The sequence below is a fragment of the Scyliorhinus torazame genome, chromosome 3 (assembly GCF_047496885.1).
Source record: "Scyliorhinus torazame isolate Kashiwa2021f chromosome 3, sScyTor2.1, whole genome shotgun sequence".
Classification (NCBI taxonomy): Eukaryota; Metazoa; Chordata; class Chondrichthyes; order Carcharhiniformes; family Scyliorhinidae; genus Scyliorhinus; species Scyliorhinus torazame.
The window spans coordinates 347,531,047-347,548,183 of NC_092709.1; positions in this window are offsets into that span (position 1 = coordinate 347,531,047).

Genomic DNA, 17,137 nt, shown 5'->3' on the forward strand with positions numbered 1-17,137 from the left:
TCCGAAGTTAAGTATAGGCCTGTTAGTTGTAGAAGTAGCTTCGACGTAGAATTTGTGCATGAGTAGCGATTACTGTGTATAATAAATGTGCTTTGATTTGAATCCTATTAATCGGTGTATTGAGTTATTGATCATTACTTGGACTTGAACGTCGTGACGGTATCATAAAGATACCTGGCGACCCGAGAGCAAAGGTAATAAAACAGAGCAATTGAACCAACCGGAATGTTAGCAACATTATTTGGTGACATCTGACGGGACCCGATCTAGAAGTGGCATAACCACTCCGGCAGAACCCAGAATTTGAATTAGAGATCCAATTGGGAACAGAAAACCACAAGCGTTCAAGCAGTTCTGATCAATTCTCATAATTCGGAAGTGTGTGTATGCATGCATAACTAACAGGGCGATAAGGTAAAACTGATAGATTTTTTGTTGCGACAAAACTGTCGGGAGTTTGTATTTCGGAAAGTAGCGAAAGCCGTACCCGTATTTACAGCACCGCCTTAATACCCCCGTCCCAAATTTGAAGAGCAGCATTCGGATGGGAAAGATGGCAATGCAACGCCTCATGAGCCCCGAGGAATTTGCGGTCACGGCGACCAGCAGCACTAGAGTGGGACAATGTCCCATTTGGGAGGAAGAAATCAGGAAGTACCTCAAAGGCCCCTTTGGTGCGAATTCTGTGACAACGAGTAATCAGGCCCCAGGAGTATAGGACATACTTGGTGGGAGACCCTGAGCGAGATCCACAAGAAGAGCTTAGGGAAAGCTCGCAAGCCAATGGCAATCGTGTCCTGCTTGGCACAGTTGCGAGGCACAGAGAAGGTCGTTAGGACGTCCGGAAAGAAGTAGAAGGCATACATCGAATGAGTAAGGTCGATGTAAGCGAGATAGAAAGAGAGAATTTAGAGTTAAGGAAGAAGTTGGCAGCAACAGACGGAGAGGTGGATGATGCCAAGGGGGCTCACCAGTCTTGTCTGGCGCACTTAAGCAGCTTCCAGTCCCAATATGAAAAGGCCTATCAGGACACGCAACGTGCAGTCCTGGTACGTGAAGAAACAGAGAAGCAGGTAGCATTGCAGAGACAGTGTGCTGACCTGAAGGCAGCGTTAAGGGAACTCCATGCTGCCACCACAGAACAAAGACAAAGCTCACTAGACCACGCAAAGTGCCGGAAGCAGGTTGCAGAACTGCAATCGCTGCTTTCAGTCCAAAAAGGATTCCAGGAAACCTTTGGAGCAAAGTTAAATGAGGAAGACGGCCCTGATTGGGAAGAGTTAAATGAGACAGCACAGAGACATGTTCAGGGAACATGTGCGCAGGGAAAGCCCCAAAAGAGAAAAACGCCCCAACCCCCCACAGAGCAGATAGTTCAGGCTCCAATGAACCCAGTCACCATCCACCGCACAGCCACAGTGGACGACGTGGAATTTTTGCATACCACCCCCTTAACAGTGACCCAATTACGGGACGCGTGCGAGAAAGTCACACCGTTCCTCCCCACCTCAGACCCCCACCATTTCTTTGTCACAGTTAAGCATCAGGCGATCATGTACGGCCTGGATGAGCGAGAGCATGTGAAGCTCACAGTTTTAAGTTTAGACCCTTCAGTCGTAGCAGCCCTTCCCAACCTCAACAAATGTAGGCAAAAGAAATCTGAGCACCCCACAGCATTTGCTGGACGCCTGTGGATCCACTTTGCAGCAGTCTTTGGAGACTTAGACCGTGCCCATTTGTCCCCAGACGACATGGCCAAATGGACCCGCACCCTTATCTCCCATGCCACAGAAACAGGACAAAAAGCTTGCGCCAATTATGATCCCTCAGAGGAGGCTCATAACGAGAGCGAAAAGTGGGTAGTAAAAAGAGTGTCCCGCGCCTGGGAGCAGTCTGTACAAAGCAAACCCGCAGTTAAAAATCCCGAGGAAAAGCAGGCCGATGCAGATATACAGGCAGTTACAACACACCAGAACCCCACATGGGCGAATGAAGGAAAGAACAGCCCCCCACCGAATATCCGAGGGTATCAAACTTTTCGGAAGGACAGAGTGGATGGTAAGGGCGGTGGTGTAGCTTTGTTGTTTAAGGATGACATCCGGGCAACAGTAAGGGATGACATCGATGCTATGGAGGATAAGGTTGAATCCATTTGGGTGGAAATCAGGAATAGTAAGGCGAAAAAGTCACTGATAGGAGTAATCTATAGGCCACCAAATAGTACATTATGGTGGGGCAGGCAATAAACAAAGAAATAACTGATGCATGTAGAAATGGTACAGCAGTTATCATGGGGGATTTTAATCTACATGTTGATTGGTTTAACCAGGTTGGTCAAGGCAGCCTTGAGAAGCAGTTTATAGAATGTATCTGCAATAGTTTCCTAGAACAGTATGTAATGGAACCTACAAGGGAACAAGCGGTCCTAGATCTGGTCCTGTGTAATGAGACAGGATTGATTCAGGATCTCATAGTTAGGGATCCTCTCGGAAGGAGCAATCACAATATGGTGGAATTTAAAATGCAGGTGGAGGGTGAGAAGGTAAAATCAAGCACTAGTGTTTTGTGCTTAAACAAAGGAGATTACAATGGGATGAGAGAAGAACTAGCTAAGGTAGACTGGGAGCAAAGACTTTATGGTGAAACAGTTGAGGAACAGTGGAGAACCTTCCAAGTGATTTTTCACAGTGCTCAGCAAAGGTTTATACCAACAAAAAGGAAGGACGGTAAAAAGAGGGAAAATCGGCCGTGGATATCTAAGGAAATAAGGGAGAGTATCAAATTGAAGGAAAAAACATACAAAGTAGCAAAGATCAGTGGGACACTAGAGGACTGGGAAATCTTTAGGGGGCAACAGCAAGCTACTAAAAAAGCTATAAAGAAGAATAAGATAGATTATGAGAGTAAACTTGCTCAGAATAGAAAAACAGATAGTAAAAGTTTCCACAAATACATAAAGCAAAAAAGAGTGGCTAAGGTAAATATTGGTCCTTTAGAGGATGTGCAGGGAGATTTAATAATGCTAGATGAGGAAGTGGCTGAGGAACTGAACAGGTTTTTTGGGTCGGTCTTCACAGTGGAAGACACAAATAACATGCCAGTGACTGATGGAAATGAGGCTATGACAGGTGAGGACCTTGAGAGGATTGTTATCACCAAGGAGGTAGTGATGGGCAAGCTAATGGGGCTAAAGGTAGACAAGTCTCCTGGACCTGATGGAATGCATCCCAGAGTGCTAAAAGAGATGGCGAGGGAAATTGCAAATGCACTAGTGATAATTTACCAAAATTCACTAGACTCTGGGGTGGTCCCGGCGGATTGGAAATTAGCAAACGTGACACCACTCTTTAAAAAAGGAGGTAGGCAGAAAGCGGGTAATTATAGGCCAGTGAGCTTAACTTCGGTAGTAGGGAAGATGCTGGAATCTATCATCAAGGAAGAAATAGCGAGGCATCTGGATGGAAATTGTCCCATTGGGCAGACGCAGCATGGGTTCATAAAGGGCAGGTCATGCCTAACTAATTTAGTGGAATTTGTTGAGGACATTAACACTGCGGTAGATAACGGGGAGTCAATGGATGTGGTATATCTGGATTTCCAGAAAGCCTTTGACAAGGTGACACACAAAAGGTTGCTGCATAAGATAAAGATGCATGGCATGAAGGGGAAAGTAGTAGCATGGATAGAGGATTGGTTAATTAATAGAAAGCAAAGAGTGGGGATTAATGGGTGTTTCTCTGGTTGGCAATCAGTAGCTAGTGGTGTCCCTCAGGGATCAGTGTTGGGCCCACAACTGTTCACAATTTACATAGATGATTTGGAGTTGGGGACCAAGGGCAATGTGTCCAAGTTTGCAGACGACACTAAGATAAGTGGTAAAGCAAAAAGTGCAGAGGATACTGGAAGTCTGCAGAGGGATTTGGATAGGCTAAGTGAATGGGCTAGGGTCTGGCAGATGGAATACAATGTTGACAAATGTGAGGTTATCCATTTTGGTAGGAATAACAGCAAAAGGGATTATTGTTTAAATGATAAAATATTAAAACATGCTGCTGTGCAGAGAGACCTGGGTGTGCTAGTGCATGAGTCACAAAAAGTTGGTTTACAGGTGCAACAGGTGATTAAGAAGGCAAATGGAATTTTGTCCTTCATTGCTAGAGGGATGGAGTTTAAGACGAGGGAGGTTCTGTTGCAATTGTATAAGGTGTTAGTGAGGCCATACCTGGAGTATTGTGTTCAGTTTTGGTCTCCTTACTTGAGAAAGGACGTACTGGCACTGGAAGGTGTGCAGAGGAGATTCACTAGGTTAATCCCAGAGCTGAAGGGGTTGGATTACGAGGAGAGGTTGAGTAGACTGGGACTGTACTCGTTGGAATTTAGAAGGATGAGGGGGGATCTTATAGAAACATATAAGATTATGAAGGGAATATTCAGGATAGATGCGGGCAGGTTGTTTCCACTGGCGGGTGAAAGCAGAACTAGGGGGCATAGTCTCAAAATAAGGGGAAGTAGATTTAGGACTGAGTTTAGGAGAAACTTCTTCACCCAAAGGGTTGTGAATCTATGGAATTCCTTGCCCAGTGAAGCAGTAGAGGTTCCTTCATTAAATGTTTTTGAGATAAAGATAGATAGTTTTTTGAAGAATAAAGGGATTAAGGGTTATGGTGTTCGGGCCGGAAAGTGGAGCTGAGTCCACAAAAGATCAGCCATGATCTCATTGAATGGCGGAGCAGGCTCGAGGGGCCAGATGGCCTACTCCTGCTCCTCGTTCTTATGTTCTAAGTCACAGGAGTGTTACAACTGTGGACAGTTGGGACACTTTGCAAGAGAGTGCAATGCCCCTAAAAAGCCACAGAGAGCCCAGCAGACGGGCACTTTGAGTAAGAAGAAGACAGAGCCGATTCATAGTGTTAGCGCCCGTTCAGATCAGACGGACCTGTCCGGAACGGACTGACGGTGTACGGGCTCCCCCAGTTGCGTCTGCGACACCCTTTGGGATAGGTCCAGACGACCGGTAGTTGCAGCGAAAATTCGGGGACAGCCCATTGAGTTTCTCTGGGACAAAGGAGGGTCCGCACCACAATAAATTCCTCCACCATGTTCCAAAAGGACACGTGGCCCACTACAGCCACTATCACCCTCAGCGGCTTTACAGGCCACTCACAACAGGGACACATCACAGCCCCTGTACCCATTCAAATCGGCAACATCACCACCAAGCGCCCCGTAGTCTTAGTCGGTCTGTCCCACACAGCAGAACACATTCTGGGAATAGACTTCATGAATTCCCACAACTTCTCATTTGATCCAGTCAACCAGCGTGTCTGGAAAATGGCAAAGTCCGCAAGATCCCCCGCAACGCTCAACATAGGAGAATACGCGAACAAAATTAGCGCAGTCGGCGAATTTTGGTTCAACCCGACCACGCTTAGCACGGATAAGCAGGTGAGGGCAGTTCTGCAAAAGAACAGGACAGCATTCGCGACCCACAAACACGACTGTGGACGGATGACTGGTTCCGTACAGATCACAGAACCTGACCCTAGACCCCAAAAGCAGTATAGATTTCCCCAAGAGGCAGAGTGAGAAATCGCAAAAGTAATTGAAAGCTTATTAGAGCAGGGGGCACTCAGATCAGTAGCCTCCACTAATAATGCCCCGATTTGGCCAGTGAGAAAGCCCGATGGATCATGGCGACTGACCATCGATTACCGGGAACTCAACAGAATCACCCCCGCAGCAGCCCCCACAGTAGCCACAAGTCCCGAGACCATGCTCAAGCAGGGACTCAATTCTTTACGGTTTTGGATGTCAGTAATGGATTCTGGTCCATTCCATTGGCAAAGGCGTGCCAGTACAAATTTGCCTTCACCTTTAAAGCACAACAGTACACGTGGACATGCCTGCCACAAGGATTCCACAACTCCCCCTCCATTTCCCGCATACAGCTGGCAAATGGTTTAGCCAAATTCTCTCGCCCCAAATGTCTGGTCCAGTACGTAGACGACCTACTACTGCAGACAGACACCAAGGAAGAGCACATTGAGCTTCTGTCCAAACTCCTGGAACTCTGACATTCAATTGGTTGTAAAGTTAACATCAGAACATAAGAACTAGGAACAGGAGGAGGCCATCTGGCCCCTCGAGCCTGCTCCGCCATTCAATGAGATCATGGCTGATCTTTGTGGACTCAGCTCCACTCTCCGGCCCGTACACCATATCCCCGAATCCCTTTATTCTTTAGAAAGGTATCTATCTTTTTCTTAAAAACGTTTAAAGAAGGAGCCTCAACTGCTTCCCTGGGCAAGGAATTCCAGAGATTCACAGCCCTTTGAGTGAAGAAGTTCCTCCTAAACTCAGTCCTAAATCTACTTCCCCTTATTTTGAGGCTATGCCCCCTAGTTCTGCTTTCCCCGACCAGTGGAAACAACCTGCCCGCATCTATCCTATCTATTCCCTTCATAATTTTATATGTTTCAATAAGATCCCCCCGCATCCTTCTAAACTCCAATGAGTATAGTCCCAGTCTACTCAACCTCTCGTCATAATCTAATCCCCTCAACTCTGGGATCAACCTAGTGAATCTCCTCTGCACTCCCTCCAGTGCCAATATGTCCTTTCTCAGGTAAGGAGACCAAAACTGAACACAATACTCCAGATGTGGCCTCACCTCATACAATTGCAGCATAACAAAGAACAACAAACAAAGAACAAAGAAATGTACAGCACAGGAACAGGAACATAACCTCCCTAGTCTTGAACTCCATCCCTCTAGCAATGAAAGACAAAACTCGATTAGCCTTCTTAATCACCTGTTGCACCTGCACACCAACTTTTTGCGACTCGTGCACCAGCACACCCAGGTCCCTCTGCACAGCAGCATGTTTTAATATCTTACCGTTTAATAATAATCCATTCTGCTGTTATTCCTCCCAAAATGGATAGTCTCACACATGGCAACATTGAATTCCATCTGCCAGACCCTAGCCCATTCACCTAACCCATCCATATCCTTCTGCAGACTTCCGGTATCCTCTGCCCTTTTTGCTTTACCACTCATCTTAGTGTCGTCTGCAAACTTTGCCACATTGCACTTGGTCCCCAACTCCAAATCATCTATGTAAATTGTGAACAACTGCGGGCCCAACACTGATCCTTGAGGGACCCCACTAGTTACAGGTTGCTAACCAGAGAATCACCCATTTATCCCCACTCTCTGCTTTCTGTTAGTTAACCAATCCTCTACCCATGCTACCACTTTACCCTCAATGCCATGCATCTTTAGTTCATGCAGCAACCTTTTGTGTGGCACCTTGTCAAAAGCTTTCTGGAAATCCAGATATACCACATCCATTGGCTCCCCGTTATCTACTGCACTGGTAACGTCCTCAAAGAATTCTACCAAATTAGTCAGACACGACCTACCCTTTATGAACCCATGCTGCGTCTGCCCAATGGGACAATTTCCCTCCAGGTGCCCTGCTACTTCCTCCTTAATGATAGATTCCAGCATTTTCCCTACAACCAAAGTTAAGCTTACCGTCCTATAACTACCCGCTTTCTGCCGACCTCCTTTTTTAAACAGTAGTGTCATGTTTGCTACTTTCCAATCCTCTGGGACCACCCCAGAGTCTAGTGAATTTTGATAAATTATCACTAGTGCGTTTACAATTTCCCTAGCCATCTCTTTTAACACTCTGGGATGCATCCCATCAGGGCCAGGAGACTTGTCTACCTTTAGCCCCATTAGCTTGCCCAATATTGCCTCCTTAGTGATTACAATCATCTCAAGGTCCTCACCTATCATATCTATTTCCATCAGTCACTGGCATGTTATTTGTGTCCTCCACTGTGAAGACTGACCCAAAAAACCTGTTCAGCTCCTCAGCCATTTCCCCGTCTCCTATTATTAAATCTCCCTTCTCATCTTCCAAAGGACCAATATTTACCTTAGCCACTCTTTTTTGTCTTATATATTTGTAGAAGCTTTTACTATCTGCTTTTATGTTCTGAGCCAGTTTACTTTCATAGTCTACCTTACTCTTCTTTATGGCTTTTTTAGTAGCTTTCTGTTGTGCCCTAAAGACTTCCCAGTCCTCTAGTCTCCCAAAAAGGCCCAGATTTTGGAAGACAAGGTGATATATTTGGGAACAATTATCATGCACGGTAAACGCGAGATCGAGCATAAAAGAATTGACTCGATCGCTAAATTGCCCCTTCCCCAGAACGTTTCAGCCCTCCGGTCGTTTTTAGGACTGGTTGGCTACTGCCAAAACCACATTGACGGTTTCGCCAGCAAGGCAGCAACCCTCGTAAAGAAAGGAGCCCCCTGGGAATGGCTTCCGCAGCATACAGATGCTGTGGACTCTTTAAAACAGGCACTCATAGCAGCCCCCGCACTCCAAGTTCCAGACCCGCTTTCCCCTTACACCATAGAGGTAGCAACCACAGACCGCACCCTTTCGGCCGTGCTCCTGCAGGAACGGCACGACCAGTTAAGGCCCGTAGCTTACGCCTCCAGAATTTTAGATGCTGTGGAGCAGGGATTTTCAGCCTGTGAGAGGCACCTGCTCACAGTATTTTGGGCAGTTCAGTATTTTTCGTACATTACCGGACTGAACCCCATCACAATCCTCACAGAACACACCCCAACACAACTTTTACTGGACGGACAACTCAAGGACGGTACAGTCAGTCAAATAAGAGCAGCCAGATGGACCCTGCTCTTGCAGGGACGGGACATCACTGTTAAACGGACAAAGACCCACACTTTTTTAGCCTATAACGTACAGTACCCCGGAACCCCCAATGAATGTGAAATTATCTCTCCACACCACAACACAGGCCCCTTTATTACTAAAACACCCCCCAGAAAGATAGGTACTTCAACCCAGAGCCCCCAGCACACAGACACGTGCGAGCCCATAAAGATATATGTGGATGGATCTTCCACAGTATTGGATGGGAAGCGCATAACAGGTTGCGGTGTATATGTCGAGGACGCGCAGGGACGCGCCCTAGAAGAAATAGCAATAAAACTGCCAGGCCACTTTGGCCGCAAGCTCTGCTGCCAGCGTGCCTTCGCATATATTCTGGAACACCCAGATTCCTTCCCCAGCCCAGCAGACATATAATCGGACAGCCTCTATGTCTGCAACAGCCTTACGGAATTCCTGCCCCTGTGGAAAACAAGAGGATTTGTTTCCGCAGACGGAAAACCCCTCCCCTCAGCCCCATTGCTCCGTCACATTTTAGAGAGAGCACAGAACAGGATTTTTGGGATAGTCAAAGTTCGAAGTCACCATCGTTCCTCCCCCCCTGGAAATGTAAAAGCCGACGCACTGGCTAAAGCAAGTTCCAGGCATGGATACCTTCGGACACCCCCCGAAAGCGCACCAGTGAATGCAGTTCAGGTCTCACAGACTAGGATCGAGGATCTAGTGCAGGCCCAGAAGCAGGACAGCAATCTCGGGGAGATTTTAAAAGGAAACTATCCAGCACCCTACGAGAGGTTTAAGAATACACTGACCACATGTGATGGTGTGGTGTTAAAAGACACCCTTTATGTGGTTCCTGAACAGGACAGGAATCAACTGATTTGTTTGTTCCATGACGGTCATGGACATCAGGGAATCGATCCCACTACAGCCCACCTTAGGCAGCTTTGTTGGTGGCCGAATTTAAAGGATGATGTAAATCACTGCATCGAGAATTGTCTTATCTGTGCCCAGAATAATCCGGACAGATATGCCAAAAAGGCTGAGCTTAGTCACACCCGACCCGTTAATGGCCCCTGGACTAACCTCCAGATTGATTTTATAGGTCCATTGCCCACTTGCAGGAATGGTTATAAATATGTACTCGTGGTGATAGACACGTTTACAAAATGGGTGGAAGCATTCCCAGCCCACACAAACACTGCAAAAACCACAGCCAAAATTTTGACCCACCCACCACATCTTTACAAGATGGGGACTCCCCCGCAGCATTGAATCCGACCAAGGCTCCCATTTTACAGGACGCGTCATGAAGAACGTCCTCACGATATTTGGCATCACCCAAAAATTCCACATTGCATACCACCCACAGTCGAATGGTATCGTGGAGCGCATGAATCTGACCCTAAAATCCACCCTCAGAAAAATGGTCCAGCAGAACAACACCACTTGGGACTCAGTCCTCCCTTTTGCGTGATGTTCTTGTGTAACACAATTTCTACTTCCACAGGTTACACCCCACACACTCTCATGACCGGACGCCCCATGAAAGGCACAGAATATTTGTTAGGTTTGGACTTGACCAGCCCCGAAGTGACGGCCCTCACACACGAGAAAGCCGTGGAACAATTAGTGGAAGATGTTAAAACGGCTCAGCTAGCAGCCGCAGTAAAATTGGGCACCAGAAAGAAACAGAGCAAGGCTTGTTTCGACAAGACAGTGCATGCGACTGAGTTCAATGTAGGACAGCAAGTCATGCTCTCCGTATACAACCCCAGCACATTCCTGTCACCAAAGTACTCGGGTCCGTACTCCATTGCGAACAAAGTAAGCCCTTCCGTCTACAAGATAAAGTATCCCAGCGGAAAGACTGCGTGGTTCCATATCAACCAGCTGAAGGCATGTGGAACACGGTCTAACCACGCACACCACATCATGCTCGACGCAGCAGACCACACCCCGCCCACAGCCAACGTAACCCTACCCTCCCCCAACACGTCCAGCCCAGCCACGGACTTGATCTCGACTCCACCCCCTAAATATACACTCCGCCCCGGAACACCCACCGACTGCAGCAGCAGAGACAGCGACTGTGACTCGGACGATAGCCACAGCACGCCTCCCTACTATCCCCATGCAACAGGACCCACACCCAGCGAATCTGACCACGATTTGAGTGATCCCTTCATGATCACTTTCCTAAACAAACCACACCACCGACCCACAATGACGACCCCGATTCCGTCCCCACACAACTAGACACCACCTATTGGCACAGAGACAACTCATTCAGACTCGTCCGGAATGACGAGAGCGATCCGAAATCATACCAAGCAGCCCTTTCAGCCCTGAAACACTCAAGACTTTGGCATCCGGGAGAAGAGGACGACTTTGAGTCTGACTCCCAAAACGAGAACCCCTTTGCGACCCTGTTCGCAACTGATAACTGAGGTGTCCAGATGATGTTTTAAAGGAACCGCTTGGGAGAAACGGTGTCCTTTCTGATGGAACCTGCAGCATGTTTTATGTTGTTTGTACTGTTTTGTTAAATGTTGTATGTCAGACCGGAATTTTTTTTTTCACGGCCTCACGCCTTTTCGGCCGAAACCTCTGAGGACTTGCCCACAGAGACTTGCTATTGGCCAGACACCAGTTCAGAGGAACTAGTTTGTCTGCAGAGACTTGTTAATGTCCCAGACGTCAGTTCAGCAGAACTCGTCTGTCGACAGATACCACCCCCCCGTTCGTAACTGCCCTTCTGGTTCGAAGGTAAAACCACTACGGCAGCCCCACCACGATGACTACGTTTCTTGCCCATTCTTGTCGGTTGCTCAGGCAGTGGAGAAACGGCTTGAGACCCGCCCTGCCTGGGAACCCCCCCCCCTCTGATCAGCTACGCTCGGGTAGGGGAGACACGGCATCGGTTGCCGTCCTACCCGGGGACTCCACACAACTCTTACCCGTCGCGGCCCATCCGCACCTCATTTTGGAAAGTTTTAGTTCAAAAAGTTTTGTTTTGTTTCAGGTAACCCTTAGGTTGCCAACCACATGCTATTTACACCCTGAAACATTTGGATGGTAAACCGCACAGTCTGCGAGACGGCTCGCACTGGTTCATCATTTGAAAGTGTGTCTTGTCCTAAAATTCGGTTTTTGAAAAAAAATGAGGGAGTCACACAAAGTGACCAATTATAAAGGGAGTAATTGGCACTAAAGGACAGACAGGCTATCATACGAGATGTTAAACCAAGATAGTAACAGATACTATGCTTGTTTCCACAGAACCCCAGAAGCTCCAGGACTGGAGAAGAGAAGAGAAGAGAAGAGAAGTGAAAGAAGAACCATGAGGACATCCTCCGGATTGTTCATCGTGATAATGGACATTTGGTTGCGCGTGAACGCGAACCCCATGACCTCAAACCCTCCAGCTGTTAATGATTCACTTCCCCACAGTACCCAGAGGCCGGTCACAAGCAACACCACACCATCTTGGTGTGACAGGTTTATAACCTGGTACTCCCTGTCCTACTTGATAGAATCCCTATTGGTATTGGCGATACTCTGCTGCATCGTGCAGACTATGTGTCTGAGAAAATGGAGAAGGAGAGCCTACCGCGCTCGCACCCCGGTATATAGGATTAGATCCCTCATTTTCGGATACGACCAGACCACCGACCCCCGCGATCTATAATAACGAGCATTCGTTTGCGTTTTTGTTGTAAATAAAGAAATGTTCATGAGCAATTGTACTATCCTGAGCTTGACTGCCAAGCCAGGAAAAATGTGTATAATACTGCTATGATTTTGTTTGTATGGTTGAGGAAGTTAGAGTGATAAAATGTTTAAGTGAGTGTAGTGTATTAAGGATAGTTAGAGGTTCCCATTTTCTTGTTTTGTAATGCATGTCCCTGTTTCACATAGCGCCCCTTAGAATTGTCAGTTAACATTTTTTTGCATAGTTATGGTCAGTGTAGAGGCCATGAAAGAAGTGCTCACCGGGTCAGGGAATGAAAGCAACGTAGTTATGTGATCCTTCACGCTTTGCGTTAGGATCACAAGGAGGGTGTGTAGCCACCTAAATTGGCCAGCTCCCGATTTAAAATGGCGAACGGCAAAGGCTGATGGGAAAGTCAGCCAACACAGACAGAAACCAGCAGGTGCAGGTTTGCTGTGTATTTAACTCTGCAAAAGGCCAGACAACATCGATACCAGCGACCATCAGCATAACAATGTAGCAGCCATCTACATACTGATGAGCAATCCCCGGGAACAATAAGTAACATTTGGGACACACAAAGCAAAGCCAGACTCCCCGGCGCCAGCAGGAGCCAACACAAAAGAGGTTGACCAACACCTCAAGACCACCCATCGATCAGGGAACCGCTCCAGTATTGGAGAAATCGAACCAAGCGATTGGAACAAAGTCCAATCACCTAGAACCAGTTACAGGGTCCGCCCCGAAAGGCGGGAAGCCCCTGGGGACTTTAAGAATTAAGCCCCAAGTTCAAATCGCTCGCTTCACCTTTTCGTCCTGCCCGGGTCACCCAGCAACACGAACCAACATTGACCGTGACCGGTGCAGTGACCACCGAAAGAAGTAAGTCTTAAGTCAACGCTCGCTACGAGATAGGCGCTCCTAGCTACCAATCCGTACCAACTTCGAATCCCGCAGGCTCAGAACCCGAACGAAAGGCCATTTGTTCCCCTGACCTGGTGGGCCGGTCCGAAGTTAAGTATAGGCCTGTTAGTTGTAGAAGTAGCTTAGACGTAGAATTTGTGCATGAATAGCGATTACTGTGTATAATAAATGTGCTTTGATTTGAATCTTACTAATCGGTGTATTGAGTTATTGATCATTACTTGGACTTGAACCTCGTGGCGGCATCATAAAGATACCTGGCGACTCGAGACCATAGGTAATGAAACAGAGCAATTGAACCAACTGGAAAGTTAGCAACACTATTTTGGAACTTTGTTGTGTCTGCTTCTCGAATGCAAAATCTTAAGAAAAAGCTTTAAAAAAAGACCAGGCACGAGTGAAGATATGCAGTGTGCTTGATGCAAAACACGGATTTTGGCCAATCCTGCTGGATTTGGCATCTTCAAAACTGACTACAGTCACGTCTGCAGTAGGCAGATACAGTTTTCTGCATGTGCCATATGACACCTCCACCGGCAGTGAGGTTTTCCAGCAGTGCCCGGAACAACTCTTTGCAGACCAACCCTGCGAGATCATAGTCGATTATGGACCAGAAGATAGTCAAGAGCATACCGGTTCTGCATTGCAAACAACCGCAGCTACAAGACGCTCAGAATTCCCCCACCCGGCTGAGTGGCCCTGGTTGGGTGCGAGAACCTGAGGTTTTTTCCAGTTCTCGCAGAATTCAGCTGAGACTGCCCGGCGGGTTAACTGAGTATGCAGCATCCACGCCGAGGGGCAGGGGACTGTGGTAGGGACTAGAGTCCCAATAGCAATTTGGCGGGGAAATGGGGGTGACAAAACATTGGTCGCTGTGTCATTAAATAAAAAGTAATATCCTTGCTCCGTGTGCAGGCTAGCATCACAATCAGTATATCGGTTGCGTAGGGATCCCCCAGTAGCCCAGTTTATCCAGTTTTGAAATGTCCATTCGGGCCGCCTAGCAATGCGGAAAGCCCTAGTCCCAACAGTGATATGAGAGACATTCGCCCAGCCACAAAGGAGCTGGAAGCCACGTTCAATGGAACGCAGGTGGTGTTATAACAAACGCCTTGGCCAGACGCCTGGGTGATATGACACCTCCTGTCCGTACAGGTGGGGAACAGACATGTTATATTCGTTTCCACCTCTACCAGCAAACAGCCGTATCCTTCACTGCTGAAACAATTCTCGTACGACCGGGAATCCCTATTGGGAGCGAAGTGGCTAGGTATGTACGCCCTCCACCATTGCAGCCTATCATACTGTGAGTGGGAATTATCCCGAGGAAGGGGAAGGCAAATAGCCGGTGGTGCTGAACCCGGATCGTAAGGAAGAGTGACTTGCTCGGGCGGTGGCTCGGAACGCTGACAATGAACCACCATTTGGGGAGTGCCCCAAAGCGGTGAAACAGAAAATAACCTAGACACCGCTGCGGGGTTCGGGTAGCAGACAACCCGTCCGTGGCCATACAAGCGGTGGTAAATCTGGTAGAAGAGATTCATACTACCCGGGTTTTCCTCAGTTTGGCCTTTAACTAAATTAAGTGTATCTCCTGATAACCTACGTTCTAGCTGTACTTCCCTTCTCACACGCCCCGTCCTCTCTCTAGTCCCCCTCTCTCTCTCACAGCCTCTTCCTACGCTCTCCTGACGGTCTGATTTTACCTTTATCGCACCAAGCTTAACACATCCAAAATCAAATTTACATGTACTCCAAAAACAAGGCAATGTCCATGAAATGTTCCCTTCCCATCGCCGGGACCGGTGCAATTGCTTCATGAGTCCTGCATTGTCCGTTAGCCTGATGACCTTCCCTGAGTCGATACCATGTCTTTGTATAGGGGGCAGCGAAGAACATCACCTCTGCATAACCGAAATGTCCTTGTAGTTTGGTTGGGGTTACAAATGTAGATAATATTTCCCTTTTCCATGTCCGTCGCCGATGTCACTCCAAGCGAGGTGAGGCCGAAGATTACACAGGCGGTGCCTGTGGTAGCCACCCCATCATGCTCCACACCTGTAAAATAGCGCTGGGGAAGGGAGGCAGGTTAATCTATCCAAGAAAATGAGGCCCGTTATCAGAACTCAACTGAGCTGGTTTTCTGTACCGGGGAATGATTTCCCATGTCAGAACTTTAACCACAGTAGCAGCGTTATTATCGGTAGTCGGATACACCTCGAACCATCTACTGAACACATCCACAATGACCAAAACATATTTATAATATTGACAACATTGACACCTTTCCAACTCAATGTAATCCACCTGGAACATCTCAAAGGGACCAGTGGGCAACGGGGTTTGCCTCATACCACAAGGGATACCTTTGCCGGTGTTATATTGCTGACAAATCAAACACCAAGTGCTGATACTCTGAGCCAACCCCTGCATTTTAGGGTGCCACCAAGTGTCCAGCAACTAATCACTAGTCCCCCGAGCCCCACAATGAGTTGCAAAGTGTACACATTCAGTGACCCATAAAGCCAGTACATCAGACATACAAGTCTGATGTGCTGGCGTGGTCCATAAAGAGGAAACAGAATCATATGTACAACCTAACCGTTTCCACATTTGTTTATCACTCTCAGGAGCGTCCTCCTGTAACCTTATGACGTCTTGGATGGTTGGCATTGGCTTGTCAGAAGCAGACATATTTATAGTAGATTGTTTCGTCTGACTTAACATTTTAGGCACCATCACTTGCTGAATTTGTGCGGCTGTCCGCGCTGCACAATCTGCTCGTTCATTACCAACATCAACTGGGGTCTTACCGTTTGTATGGGCAGCGCATTTAATGACAGAAATCTGCGCGGGCATAAGGAGGGCCTGTAGTAGGTCATTAAGTAAACCCCGGTGGGATATTTGACCACGCATAATCATGTCAGGTTGTTCTGATGAAATATCACTCAAATCGTCCCTTATTGTGGTAGTTTCCTGAATCAAGGCTAAACAGTCGTGACCAGGTGCGTCCTCATGGACAGGGGGACCGCTAAGAAAACAGGCTGGATTGATAGTGGTACAGTGTTTAAATGTCAGATGTGGATTGTTCAGAAGGTATATTTCATACCTGTTCTGACGAGCTGCGGTAAGATGCTGAGTCTGCAGTTGCCCCAATAGTGCGATTACCGAGTGGGAGCTATACACCGTAATATCCTGTTGGAGAGTGATATTGGCAGCAGCCTGCAATCTATTGTATATCGCTGACAAGATCTGGGTGCAAACAGTGTGGCCCAACGCCACTGGGTCGAGTTTGGAAGAGTAATATGCTACGGGCCGGTGCTTGTCCCCATGTTGCTGGGTGAGTATCGCTGTTGAACATCCTTCCAGAACAGTACAGTATATCTGGAACGGTCGGTCGTACAAGGGCCTCCCGAGGGCCGGTGCTTGTAAAAGGCCTGCTTCAGGCAACGGAAGGCTTCGAGTGCCTCGGTGGTGAGAGTAAAATTCCCCTTTCACTAGTATAAGGCGTCAGCAGCTTTGTATAGACAGCGATGTTTGGTATCCACTGCCGACAATATATCATTTGTCTTTCCCACTTGTGATGGGTATTCCGCCCAGACCTGTGGATTGACATATTCCAAAACATCATGTCCCCTGTGATGCTGCAGTCGAGTGTTAATCGTTTCAGGGACCTCAAAATATTTTATGGAAGTGCCGTCCAGCATGACTTGAAGTGCGTACTCTGTTGGATCTGAATGATCCACTGCCCTCCTTACCATAGGCCCCAGATCCCTGGCAT